This window comes from Halichoerus grypus, chromosome 13 (genome assembly GCF_964656455.1).
Source record: "Halichoerus grypus chromosome 13, mHalGry1.hap1.1, whole genome shotgun sequence".
Classification (NCBI taxonomy): domain Eukaryota; kingdom Metazoa; phylum Chordata; class Mammalia; order Carnivora; family Phocidae; genus Halichoerus; species Halichoerus grypus.
In genome coordinates this window covers 48,564,713-48,579,129 of record NC_135724.1, presented here as the reverse complement: position 1 = coordinate 48,579,129, position 14,417 = coordinate 48,564,713, and the positions used below count along the sequence as shown (strand labels likewise).

The following is a 14,417-nucleotide window of genomic DNA, read 5'->3' as shown; positions in this document are numbered from 1 at the left end:
ATATGAAAGGCGAATGTGGTAGCTAATATTTTAAGATGCAGGTGAAAAATATGACTGAATTGACATTACCCCCAAAACTGGTAAGATTTTAATGACAAAAAGAGAAAAACATACAACAAATAGCATGAAATAAAAATAGATTTAACCCCAAATATATCAGAAATCACATTACATGTCCATGGATAAAATCCTCCAGATAAATCGAGATTATGAGATGTACTTAGAGCATAAAAATGAAGAGAGGCGTAAAGGACAAATAGAGAATACAAATATTAACCAAAGGAAGGTCTGTATATCTACATTAATACCAAAGCAACTTTAAGACAAAAGCCAGTATTAAAGAGGAACATAATGATTAAGGCTTCAATTTAATAGGAAGCTCTAACAATTTCAAACTGCACCCATCTAAGAACATAAACTAAAAATATATAGCTCTTGGGGTGCCTGGGTGGCTCAGCTGGTTAAGCATCTGCCTTCGGCTCAAGTCATGATCCCAGGGTCCTGGGGTCAGGCTCCCTGCTCAGCAGGAGGTCTGCTTCTCCCTCTCACTCTGCTTCTTCCCCCACCCACTAGTTCTCTCTCGCTCGCTCACTCTTTCTCAAATAAATAAAATATTTTAAAATAAATAAATAAATAAAATAAAATAAAATATACAATTCTCAACTTGACATATGTAGTTCCCTAATTGACAAATACAAGGAAAAATGGAGAAATCCAAAATCATAACTGAGACACTTGGACACGCTCTTCTCAGCAACTGATGTAACAAGCAGACAAAAAACCAAAACCACCCCCACTAATTATACAGAATATCTAAACAAAACAATTTTAAACTTGACTTAATGGATACACATACAGCATTTTCCCAACAACTGCAAAACACATTCTTTTCAAGCACACATTAAACACTTACAAAAATGACCCCAAATACAGGACCTAAAGTGAATCTCCACAAACATCCAAGATATGATACCATACAGTATGTTTTCCGATCACAATGCAATTTATAGAAATGAATAACCCCAAAACTCTAAATAGAAAATGCCCACGTTTGAAATTAAGAAAATCTATTCTACATAGCATAAGAAATCATACCCTAAAAAAACCACAAGATAGGTGAACTTGCCATACCAGACATCAGCAATTAATAAAATCAATAAAGCCATAGGAATGTGTTATACTGATTCAAGGATAGACAAATAGAACAATGGAACAGACCAATGACGCAAAGCAGAATGCCCAGAATCAGACTCATGTACGTGTGGTCAACTGGTTTATGATAAATAGTAAAAAGCTGGGAAAATAGATTTTTAAAAGAAACAGTGCAGGAACAAATAGTGGAGAAAAAAGTAAAAATGAATCCCTATTTCATACCTGTACTAAAGTCAATGCCAAACAGCTTGATTATAGACAGAAAATGTGAAGGTGAAACAGAACTTACAAAATCAGTTATGATTTTGGATTTCTCCATTTTTCCTTGTATTTGTCAATTAGGGGACTACATATGTCCACTTGAGAATTGTATATTTTATTTATTTATTTATTTTAAAAAATTTATTTGAGAAAGAGTGAGCGAGAGAGAGAACTAGTCAGTGGGGGGCAAAGATTATATTTTTTAAAATCCTACAAATTAATGAAATGGCCAACTGAAGAAAAAAAAGACAAGAAATTTGAACAAGTTCATCACAAAAAGGAGGAGAAAGAAATCCAATAAGGCAATGGACAACCACCACAACAGCTAAAATTTTAAAATTAGAAAAGACAAAATGTTGGTAGAGTGCTGCTGGTGGCAGTATCAATTGCACAAACACTTTGGAGAACAGGCCAAAAGAGCAACCAATCTGTAATGAAAGAGACAGCTGAAGAATCCCAAAATGAACCTTGAGGCTAGTGGGCATGCACACAGAAAAGCGACTGGCCTTCATTTTGAGAATGAAAAATACTACTGCCAGGCTTATGACATTTGGGAGAAAAATTGCCCTAGCATCTTAAAAAATTAGGCAAAAGAAAAGCAAGGCAGGGACGCCTGGGTGGCTCAGTCGGTTGAGTGTCTGTCTTTGGTTCAGGTCATGATCCCAGCGTCCTGGGATCGAGCCTGGCATCAGCCCCTCATCTGGCTCCCTGCTCAGCGGGGAATCTGCTTCAGCTTCTCCCTCTTCAGCTTCTGCCCCTCCCCCTACTGGTGCTCAGGCACTCTCTCAAATAAATAAAAACCTTAAAAAAAAAAAGCAAGGCAATTACTAACTCCAGGCGATAAAAAGGGGAGGGGAATACAGTTACAGGAGAATACTTAGCTCAGCAGTAAACAATATTTACATAGTTATAACACCACTCACTAGTGTCTTAACCAATAACTGAAATGGAACTCTCTTAGGGGATATGGGGAAGAAAGTAAGAGAGCTAAATTTTTAACTGTTGAGGCAGAAAGTAACATCTGAAACTCATAAATCAAAATACAGCAGTTATTGCATACTACCAAAAATATAGAGCTAGATACTAAGAGTAACAGCTAGAAGAATAAAAGTGGTAGCTTCTGGAGAAAGGTATTAGGAGATGGGGAAAGATTAGGAGTGGAATGATATTTGTCACTGTAAGGCTTTTAGTGCAGTTTGGCTTTAAAAACACACAAGAGGGTGCCTGGGTAGCTCAGTCGTTAAGCGTCTGCCTTTGGCTCAGGTCATGATCCCAGGGTACTGGGTTCGAGCTCCGCATCGGGCTCCCTGCTCAGCGGGAAGCCTGCTTCTCCCTCTCCCACTCCCCCTGCATGTGTTCCCTCTCTCGCTGTATCTCTGTCAGATAAATAAATAAAATCTTTTAAATAAATAAATAAATAAATAAATAAAAACACACAAGATTTACTTTGAAAATTTTGAGAAAATTCTCCAATCTTATTGCATTTCTGTCAATGTATCCTGGCATTCAATAGGTCCGCTTTATTGACATACAAAGGTTTTAGCCATTTTTTTAAATTTAGAGTGTACATACAATCTATTCTAAAATCTCACCAAAATTAAAGTTCTGAAAATTATTTACCCCAATTGACTCAATAAGTCAAAGAAAATCAGAACAGATTTTTTTAAGTCTAGAAAAGAATATAATTCAAGTACAAAAAAATTAAATTAGTAGGAATACTACCCAGAGAGAGAGTTTATTATTGGGCTACTAAACATCTGAAACTTTAACATCTGAACTCCCAATCTTGCCTCCTAAACCTAAAGCTTCCAAAGGATTTTCCTCATCTCAGTAAATGTCAAGTTCATCCGTAAGAGTCTAGAATTAAACTTTGGAATCATCCCCAATTCTTCTCTTAAAACTTATTTAATCAATTCATCATCAACAAATCCTGTCTACCTTCAAAACACATCCAAAATCTGACCACCTAAAATCTCCACCATTACCACCCAGGTCCAAGTCACCATTACTCCCCTCACCTGGATTTTTGCCAACAGCTTCTGAATTCCTAACTCTGCCTTCAGCTTTGTTCCTCCTTCCCTACTTCCTCCTCACTTGAGCTTCTCCACACAACAGCCACAGTGATCTTTTAAAACTTAAATCAGACTCTGTTATTTCTCTGCTCAAAACCCTTCAGTGACTTCTCATCTCAATCAGAGTAAAAGCAAAGGCTCAATGTTAACTACTACTACTTCCTAGTTTTGTCCCTACTCACTCTGGTCCAGTTAGGTTGGCTCCCTTGCTATTATTTCTTGGATGCATTAAGCATATTCCCACCTAAGGCTAAAAAGTGTTCCAGACAAAGGGAATAGCTCTGCTTTCAAACAACTGATATTTTTGTTGTTGTTGTTCCAGAATGCAGTAAAAGACAAGTTACCCAAAATAATACAAAAATTTGTTTTGATACCAAAAGTAGTGTACGTACACATGCACGTGCACCACACACTTCATATACAAAAAGAATATTAAAAACCTAAATTAAAGAAAACTGGCTTTCTTTAAAAAAGATTTTATTTATTTATTTGACAGAGAGAGAGACTGTGGGGAGTGGGAGAGGGAGAAGCAGGCCTCCCGCCAAGCAGAGAGCCTGATGCAGGGCTCAATCCCAGGACCCTGAGATCATGACCCAAGCCGAAGGCAGTTGTTTAACCGACTGAGCCACCCAGGTGCCCCGCAAATTGGCATTTTTGACAGAACATGAGCATAGCCAAATGGTCTACCACTACCAAGTAAAACTGATAAAAGAAATACAGAGATGACTGAATTTTAAGAATTCTAATAGAGGGAACCAACCAGTCAAATAAAAATAATTACTCTACCACATCAATGTAACCCCCTCACCAGAAAAACACTTCATAAAATAAAACTACCTTAGGACTATTTTATCCAATCTGTTCTTGATATTTCAAACATCACTGGGAACTTCTAGCCATCTCAAAGTACAGTTAACTCCACCAAAAGATTTACTGTAGAATCCAAATCAGTACACCTTTCAATTCCACCCTCAATTCTAAAAAGCAAATATTCTTCAGACAATAACAAATGACCCCTGAGAGGAAAAATCACCCTTATTTGAGCATTTGACTTACCTTGTTTTAATTCCTCTAGCAGTAGTGTCTGCTAGGTAAGCCAAAGGCTGGAGCTGCACTATTCTCAGCAATCTTCTGAGTCCTGCACAATGTTCAAGTTTCTGTAAGGCCTAGTGTTTGGTGATTCCTTTCTTTTCTTCCACAAAATCTGGCTCTATAAGCGGAGTCTTCTTTTTCTTATTTCTCTGTTTATCCTGCCAATTCATTCACCCACGGTTTAAGGTAATCCAAGTATTCCTCACATTCTAAAACACCCCCAAAATACTTAGAGATTAAAAAATATTTTAAGTAACAAAGTTTAAACTAATTACTGCTAACCAAAAACATACAAAATGTCACAACTGAAGCATCAATACACCACTAACAGAGAATGCAACAGAAAACACACACAATAACACAAGGTACAAATTTTTCCAAACATTCAAAGCTTTAATCTATTACACAAATGGCTCCAAAACATGTGGGTAACACGCTCACCAATTTATTTTAAGTGGCATATATGACTGAGGATCAAAAATTTAAAAACAACAAAACTAAAAAAAAGACTATACGCCCCAATCAATAATTTTAGCAACAAGATACCCACTATCATCAAGTAATATTTATCCTGAAAAGAAAAGCAGAACTACCATTGTAAAAATTATTTTCGGGGGGGGGGGGCGCCTGGGTGACTCAGTCATTAAGCGTCTGCCTTCGGCTCAGGTCACAATCCCAGGGTCCTGGGATTGAGCCCCACGTCAGGCTCCTTGCTCCCCAGGAAGCCTGCCTCTCCCTTTCCCACTCCCCCTGCTTGTGTTCCCTCTCTTGCTGTGTCTCTGTCAAATAAATAAATAAAATCTTTAAAAAAAGGGCGCCTGGGTGGCTCAGTCGGTTAAGCGTCCGCCTTCGGCTCAGGTCATGATCCCAGGGTCCTGGGATCGAGCCCCACATCAGGCTCCCTGCTCCATGGGAAGCCTGCTTCTCCCTCTCCCACTCCCCTGCTTGTGTTCCTTCTCTCGCTGTGTCTCTCTCTGTCAAATAAATTTAAAAAATCTTTAAAAAAAAAAATCTTTAAAAAAATTATTTTCGGAATTAGTCTCCTTGATAGAAAAACAATTTGTAAAACTGCTGTAATTTTCTCAATAAATTGGTAACAGTGATTCACTAAAATTCAACACTAGTTAAAACTCTAAAAAAGCTAGACATGGTGGCGCCTGGCTGGCTCCGTTGGTAGAGCGTGTGACTCTTGATGTTGGGGTTAGAAGTCTGAGCCCCACGTTGGGGTTAGAGTTTACATCAAAAAAGGAGGGGGGCTCAATCAGTAGAGCATGCGACTCTTGATCTCAGGGTTGTGTGTGAGTTCAAGCGCTACACAGGGCATAGAGCTTACAAAGAAAAAAAAAAAAAAAAACCAGACATGGACAACTTTCTTAATTTTTAAAATTCTCTTCCTCTACCAACCTCTTATAAATTAGCATTCCCCAAGGTTTTGTCCTCTCATTATAAAAGACACTCACTAATTTCTTCTATACACATACTTCCAATTACTACCTGTAAGTTGTTAAGATACAAACTCATATCCCCAACAAAATCTCCATCCCTAGTGCTATTCAAATACCCAACAGCCTACTGGACATCTCTATCCTGATTTCTTAAAGGCACCTTAAACTCAACTGTCAGTCTACTATGTTCATCCTCCACAATTTATTACACCACTATCCACCCACATCAGGAAAATAAAGTAAAAAAAAAAAAAAATCTATATAATGACAGCAATGATGAAAAAGCAGCATTTACATTACAAAAATACCCAGAACAGCCCAAATGCCCAAAAAAGCAAAAACAGAATGCCAACAAAGAATTCTGATAATCTGGGTGGCTCAGTCGGTTAAGTGTCTGCCTACAGCTCAGGTCATGATCATCTAGGGTACTGGGATTGAGCCTCAAGTCAGACTCCCTGCTCAGCAGGAGGTCTGCTTCTCCCTCTCCCTCTGCTCCTCTCCCTCACCCTGCTCATGCTCTCTCTCTCTCTAATAGATAAAATCTTTAAAAAACAAAAAAAGAATTTTGATAATCATTAGAAATAAAAGGTATACAAACTGCATAAATATGATTTTCCAAGAAAGACATTAATGAATGTGTCATATACAACTGTGCTAACACAGAAAAAACACACTAAAAGCATATACATTAAAGCATCAACAGTGGTAAAGATGGAGATGAAAGAGTACACAAAGAATGAAGGAATACTTTTACATTTTACTTACATGTTTATACAATGCTTATATCTTTCACATCAAAAATGAACATGCTTATCAGCTATGAAATAAAAAAACAATATAGCGTTTATATCTATGTAAAATATATTGGGAAAGCTTGAAAGTGAATCTGAATACATCTACACAATAACCTGTACACAAATGTTCATAGCAACATTATTCGTAATAGTCAAAAAGTGGACACAATCTAAATGTCCATCAACTGATAAATAGATAAACAAAATGTGTTATACACGTGTTATCAATTGTTATTTAGCCATAGACAAGAATAAAGTATTCATACAAGCTACATGGATTAACCTTAAAAACATTATGCTAGAGGCGCCTGGGTGGCTCAGTCGTTGAGCTTCTGCCTTCGGCTCAGGTCATGGTCCCAGGGTCCTGGGATGGAGCCCGGCATCAGGCTCCCTGCTCAGCAGGAGGCCTGCTTCTCCTTCTCCCACTCCCCCACTTGTGTTCCCTCTCTTGCCGTCTCTCTTTCGGTCAAATAAATAAATTAAAAAAAAAAAAAACACAACATTATGCTAAGTAAAAGAAGCTAGCCACAAAAGGCCACATGTTGTATGATTCAATTAATATGAAATGTCCAGAACAGACAAATCTATAACAACAGATAAATTGGTGGTAGTAAGGGGCTAGGAAGAAAATGAAATGACGAGTGACATACTAATATAGGCATGGGGCTTCTTCTTGGGGTGATAAAAATTATTCTAAAATTAGACATTAGAGGGGCACCTGGGTGGCTCAGCCAGTTAAGCGTCTGCCTTCAGCTCAGGTCATGATCCCAGGCTCCCTGCTCAGTGGGGAGTCTGCTTCTTCCTCTCCCCAACCCCCCTCATGCTCGCTCTCATTCACTCTCTCAAATAAATAAATAAAATCTTTAAACATTGGTAATGGTTGCATAATTCTGTTAATATTCTAAAAACTACTGAACTCTATTAAGGGTAGGTTATATCTCCATAAAGCAGTTACCAAAAAGTGAATATGAAACAAAGATTTTATTTTTTTTATTTTTTTTTAAGATTTTATTTATTTATTTGAAAGAGAGAATGAGACAGAGAGAGAGAGCACGAGAGGGGGGAGGAGCAGAGGGAGAAGCAGACTCCCTGCTGAGCAGGGAGTCCGATGCGGGACTCGATCCCAGGACTCCAGGATCATGACCTGAGCCGAAGGCAGTCGCTTAACCAACTGAGCCACCCAGGCGCCCCAAAACAAAGATTTTAATATGCACTAAACTTTTAAAATAAGCCTAAATTTGTGTTCTGAAAATTATCTATTTTTTTTCTAGAAAAAAGTCTCACTTAGGGCGCCTGGGTGGCTCAGTTAGTTAGGAATCTGACTTCTGCTCAGGTCATGATCTCAGGGTCCTGGGATGGAGTCCTGCATTGGGGTCCACGCTCGGCAGGAAGTCTGCTTTCTCCCTCTCTCTCTTTCCCTCTGACCCTTCCCCTGCTCGTGCTTGATCTCTCTCTCTCAATAAATAAAATCTTTAAGAAAAAAGAAAAGAAAAGAAGCCTCACTTAGTGACTTCACTTAGTGATAAACTTTCAAATACCTGTTGAACTGATTTAACAAAATAAATTTCAAGGGATGCCTGGGTGGCTCAGTTGGTTAAGTATCTGCCTTCAGCTCAGGTCATGATCCCAGGGTCCTGGGATGGAGTCCCAGGTCAGGCTCCTTGCTCAGCGGGGAGACTGCTTCTCCCTGTTGTGTGTGCCTCTGCCTGCTGTTCTCCCTGCTTGTGCGCACATGTGCGTGCACGCTCTCTCCCTCTCTGACAAATAAATAAATCTTTAAAATAAATAATAAATTCCAAATTTTCATGTTAACAGGATTATCTTCTTAAAATTTCCCATGATTTGTTTTATTCAGTAACTGAATTTTCTGAGCTAAAATATTCTAAGACTATATATTTTAAATATACCCAGTGACAGATGCTGGGGCTAGGCATATTCCTGTCCTCAAAAACCTTACAGAAAAGTTATTTAAGTAGTATATATCCTCTAAAATGGAACTATATTGTGACTCTTGACCTCAAGGTGGTGATTTTCTAGCCCTGCATTGGGACCTAGAGCTTACTTGAAAAAATAAAAATAATAAATAAGCAAAAGATTAAAAAGTAAAAAAATAAAATAAATGAATAGATAGATAGCACCTGGCTGGCTAAGTCAAGAGAGCATGCAACACTTGATCTCCAGGTGGTTAACTTCAAAGCCCATGTTGGGACCTGGAGCTTACTTAAAAAACATAAAATAAAATAAAATGGAACTATATCTGCATTATAAATAACATATATCAGAAAGACTGTACTATCTGTAGGAAAAAAAATAAGTTAAATTATTTTTGCCTTTCTCTTAACCATCACTAAAAAGGATACAAAAGAAACATTTCCTAATATAAAGTCCTCAGAAGTGGCACCTGGATGGGTCAGTCGGTTAAGCATCTGTCTTTGGCTCAGGTCATGATTCCAGGGTCCTGGGATGGAGCCCCGTGTTGGGTTCCCTGCTCAGGGGGAAGTCTGCTTCTCCCTCTCCCTCTGCCCCTCCTTCTGCTTGTGCTCTCTCTCTCTCAAATAAATAAATAAAATCTTAAAAAAAAAAAAAGTCCTTAGAAGAGCTCCCGGCACATCATAAGCACCTGTTAAGTATACTAATAATTTTCTTTTTTTTTTTTAAGATTTTGTTTATTTATTTGACAGAGAGAGACACAGCGAGAGAGAGAGAGAACACAAGCAGGGGGAGTGGGAGAGGGAGAAGCAGGCTTCCTGCGGAGCAGGGAGCCCGATGCGGGGCTCAATCCCAGGACCCTGGGATCATGACCTGAGCCGAAGGTAGACGCTTAACGACTGAGCCACCCAGGCACCACCACTAATAATTTTCATTTAATTTCATTTCCATATTACCATTATCCCTTTCAGCTTCAATAACTACATTAATTCTAAACTGTTGAATTATTTACATTAAAGCAACAGTTCTCAAGGTGTGATATGGGGACTATGGGGATTCCAGAGATCCTTTCAGGGGGTTCATTAGATCAAAATCATTCTTGAATAAAAGATCAAAGTGCAAAACACACCAATGAATTTTAACACAACACTGTACAAAAAGTATACAGAGGCATTTCAGATTCCACATTGAAACTACCCTTTAAGTAATTACCACTTGTTGACTTTTGTTGTAGAATCAAAGAAGAATATCACAATTATCTGAAAAGATTATTAAAGTACCCCTCCCAACATATTGGTGTGAGGCTGAATTTTCCTCATACACTCCAACCAGAACAACATATGACTGAATGCAAAAACTGATAGGAAAATCCAGCTGTCTTCTATCAGGCCAAATATTAAAGAGATTTACAAAAATGTAAAACAGTTGCCATTTTTTCACTAAATTTTTTTTGTTTTGGAAAATAGTTGTTTTTTAATAAAAAATATTATTTATGGGGCGCCTGGGTGGCTCAGTCGTTAAGCGTCTGCCTTCGGCTCAGGTCATGATCCCAGGGTCCTGGGATCGAGCCCCGCATCGGGCTCCCTGCTCAGCGGGAAGCCTGCCTCTCCCTCTCCCAGTCCCTCTGCTTGTGTTCCCTCTCTCACTGTGTCTCTTTCTGTCAAATAAATAAAATCTTAAAAAAAAAAAATTACTTATGTAACCTGTAATTAGTTTCTTAGCTATTTTTAAATGAATTAATATATTTAAATTAACTTAGAATACAGTAATTACCAATAGATATAAACCATATAAACAAAAGCTACTTAAGTCCTACATCATTTTTAAGAGTGTAAAGGGATCCTAACCAAAAAGTCTTGAGAAACACTTTTCTTTTCTTTTTTTTTTTTTTTAAAGATTTTATTTATTTATTTGAGAGAGAGAGAGAGAGAAAGCACATGAGAGGGGGGAGGGTCAGAGGGAGAAGCAGACTCCCTGCCGAGCAGGGAGCCCGATGCGGGACTCGATCCCGGGACTCCAGGATCATGACCTGAGTCGAAGGCAGTCGCTTAACCAACTGAGCCACCCAGGTGCCCTTTTTTTTTTTTTTTTAAAGATTTTATTTATTTGACAGAGAGAGCGACAGCGAGAGAGGGAACACAAGCGGGGGAGTGGGAGAGGGAGAAGCAGATTTCCCACTGAGCAGGGAGCCCCATGTGGGGCTCGATCCCAGGACCCTGGGATCATGACCTGAGCCGAAGGCGGATGCTTAACAACTGAGCCACCCAGGCACCCCTGAGAACCACTTCTTTAAAGTAATACTTAATACCCCATTTTTATTTACATTGAGTTTTCATCTCTGTGAATCTCACATATGCAGCCACAAATGTTTAAAGCTATAGAAAACAGAGGACATAAATCTTGCTTTCTTCAGATGTACTATAATGCAATTAAGCATAAGATATAGCCCCCTCAAAAAAGAAAAAAGGATGGTGGAGTTAACAGAATTATCCATCTGCCAAAAGTAACTACAGTAGTATGATACAGCTGTAATATAGAACTTATGCAGAAATAGAGCCAAAGAACTTTCACTGTGCCAAGAAAAAGATGCACAGAAAAATCTGAGCTGCTGAAGGGGTAACACAGTCCTGAAGTGAATTACAATCTACGATAACAATTTTACCGGAGTTGATTTCAAACTACCACCTAGACTTCTCAATAAAGGTTAATCATAGAACTCTACACGAACATAAATCTGCCCCAAAAAGTCACGGAAAAATATTTATCTATTAAATAACCATTATTTTGAATTGTGCAATGCTAGTTACCTTAATTATTATAATAAACACAATCAGACTGTGCTGTAATAAATTACCAAGCTAAAAAAGGCCATCCAGCAATGGGGGGTAATGGCATTCATTAATTAGGGCCCTTTTTCCTTCCTTTTCGAAGCATGCCTAGCACAAAACCTTTTATGCGTCTGATGTTAAAAAAAAAATTATTGTGGGGCACCTGGGTGGCTCAGTTGTTAAGCATCCGCCTTCCGCTCAGGTCATGATCCCAGCGTCCTGGGATCGAGCCCCGCATCCGGCTCCCTGCTCCGCGGGAGGCCTGCTTCTCCCTCTCCCACTCCCCCTACTCGTATTCCTGCTCTCGCTCTCTGTCAAATAAATAAAATCTTAAAAAAAAAAATTATTGTTCATTACAGAATTATAATACTAGCCAATGGGAAATGATAGGAAATTTTCCTGAGCCAGGATGATTAAGGTGTACAGAAGCTCATAAGCCAGGGCAAGTTTTGTTCTAAGAAGGGTACTTCCAAAGTCACATATCTAACCTAAGGGGCATAAAACTGCATTCTGCCTAAAAGGGTTAAGTGTCTGTTAGATTTTTCTCATTTCCTCACATACTCTAGGCCTAAATTTGCAGCTTCCAAACTAATGCTTTTCAAGCACTTTTCATCCTACTCTCATATCTAATCCCATAATGAGAATTTTTAAGTTCTTCAAATTAAAAATAGTTCCATTGTCGTAGATGCCCTATGAAAAGCAGAAACTAAGGACCCAATAAAAAGATACACTGAATATACCAGAGTTCACTGCAACCAGGTTTTAAACTGAAATCCATGTTACCCAGCTTTTTAAAAATTAAAGGAGGAAAAACAAGACCCGTCCACATCTTCCCATTCCACCAAGTAGCACTCTTTTATTGGTTTTTGTGAAGGCTAATTATTTATTGAAATATCATGTGATAATACTAGTTAAATACTGTGTGCTCCAATTACTTCCTGCTGAAAGATTCCCATTTCAACTACCTAAAGGTTCACAGTACTTCTCAAAGCACAACGATTTAACTCCTTCCTCCTCCCCCGCTGCGATCCCTCCCCCCCCCCGAAAAATACAGTACCTGCAGCAGGGTTTCCAGAACTCAACATTTAGAGGTGGGGGTGGGGAGGTGAGGGCTGGGGGATGGGGAGAGGTTGGGAGTGTGGGGGTGGGAGAGTTCTCTCATTTTTGGACTCGCTATCCCATTCTGCCTGAGTAAAACAAACCCCCGTTGTAAATAATCTTATTAACAGTTTAGGGCCCAATTCCCTTCTGCTCGTATCTATCCCTATAAACTTCACTATGGCCTTCAATGCACCCATTTTTACTCTAGAGCAGCCCTACCTGTGCCCAGACTTTCAGGTCCAACCTGAATTACTCCATGACCTTGGACCCGGGCCACTGCTCCCCTCCAAGATCCCCACATCACACCCCGCAGACTGCAGAGAACTCAAGGTTCACGTCGGGTCGGCGCCCGGGGCGAAGGCAGGGGAGCAAGCCGCAAGAACCGCAACTCCGCGATGACTGGTGGGGCTGGCTCCGGGAAAACGCGGGGAAGGAAAGACGCCGGGGGCGGGGACCAGGCCGGGGGCTACCTGCGGGCCAGCGCCGACACCGCCCCAGTAGTCGCAATGGCTACACGCCACCTCCGGGTTCTGGATGCCCTCTCAGCCGCCTTGAGAGCCCTGGCCTGACCCGCGCGGTCCTCGGTCATGGCCCCTTATTACCTCTGCCTACCCAGCAGTGGCAGGTGATGAGGCGACTGGGCAGCCGAGACGCACAGGCTGACTGCCTACCTCAAGCGACAGTGTCTTCGAGCCGCCCACTCCCTCCCAGGGGCTCCAGGAGCCCGGACCAGAGGAGTAGGAAGAGGCGTACGATGCAAAACGACACAGAAGGTGGGACAGGAAGGGGGGGGCGGGAATCGTCCAGCTCTCCGGAGAGGCTGGCAGAGGGAGGTGAGGACGCAGGAGGCGCGACAGCACGCGGCGAGGACGGTCAGAAAGCTAGCCTACCTTCCTCACTCCTGGCCGAGGGTCCAACGCGAGCCAGCGGATCGCCTCACATCCGGGTATCAGGAGACAGCTGCGTCTGCCGCCTCTCCCGCGGCGCAGATACGCCAAACTTCCGGCGACGACGGCGACGCCTCGCCCGTCAGATGGGAGTTACCTGTGACCGTCTTGGTCGCGCTTGCGCAACGCTCCTCTTCAGCCGTCACAGGCTCAGCTGACGTGCCCAGAGGAGGAAGATGGCCGCCACGCTCGCTGCGTGTCGCGCAGTTTTTCACCCCCCGCCGGGACGGCTGGGTGTCGGGAGGAAAAGCAAGCCAGCGTACACCCTCAGCGCAGGCGCGGTGGGAGGCCTCGCGTGCGCGCACCGCGGGTGGGCGTCTCGCCGGAAAGCGGCGGCGCCCCCAGGCGGCGGCCTCTGGCCCTTCCCGGGGATGTCTCTTTAATAAAGCCACCCACGCCCGTAGCTGTGGTTTGTCTTGTAAATGCTTCTTCGTTGGTCCCTCTTTGGGTTGCGGGTACTGCTCTCTGCGACCTCTGTTTCAAATACCTTTAATCTTTTACTTGGGCCAATGTAAAGAAAAGGGGAGGCAATTGACCCTTCTCTTTCCTTCCCCTGCAATGCACTCCCGTGCTTCCAAAAAATCCAGGGCTTCACCTTATCCTTACACACTTTACTCCTTGTGTGCGGACGCACGGGAGTCGACAAGAAATTGTACTAGATTTAGTCATGGCGGGTGTTCAGACAAAGCTTTGGCTCTTCGAAGCCTCTAAAGATAGAACACAGGTTTCAATCACTGGTATTCGTGGTTCCCACACTCTTGAACACGCTTACTGTGCTATTCTTATTTGCAGAACT

At 41.2% G+C, this 14,417-nt stretch overlaps 1 protein-coding gene across 12 annotated transcripts in view; it reads right to left on the bottom strand.

Annotated features, from left to right (window-relative positions):
* Nucleotides 1–13,841, bottom strand: part of ESCO1 (establishment of sister chromatid cohesion N-acetyltransferase 1) — an 81,697-nt gene extending 67,856 nt beyond the window's left edge. For 7 of the 12 annotated variants that reach the window (XM_078060530.1, XM_078060533.1, XM_078060529.1 and 4 more), the window contains exon 1: nucleotides 13,565–13,836. The gene's annotated coding sequence lies outside the window, so the exon portion shown is untranslated. Of the gene's footprint in view, nucleotides 1–4,541; nucleotides 4,738–13,345; nucleotides 13,366–13,564 lie in introns of those variants that run through there. The other 5 variants (XR_013443365.1, XM_078060534.1, XM_078060535.1 and 2 more) reach the window with 5 other exon arrangements.
* Between the last annotated feature and the right edge of the window lie 576 nt (nucleotides 13,842–14,417).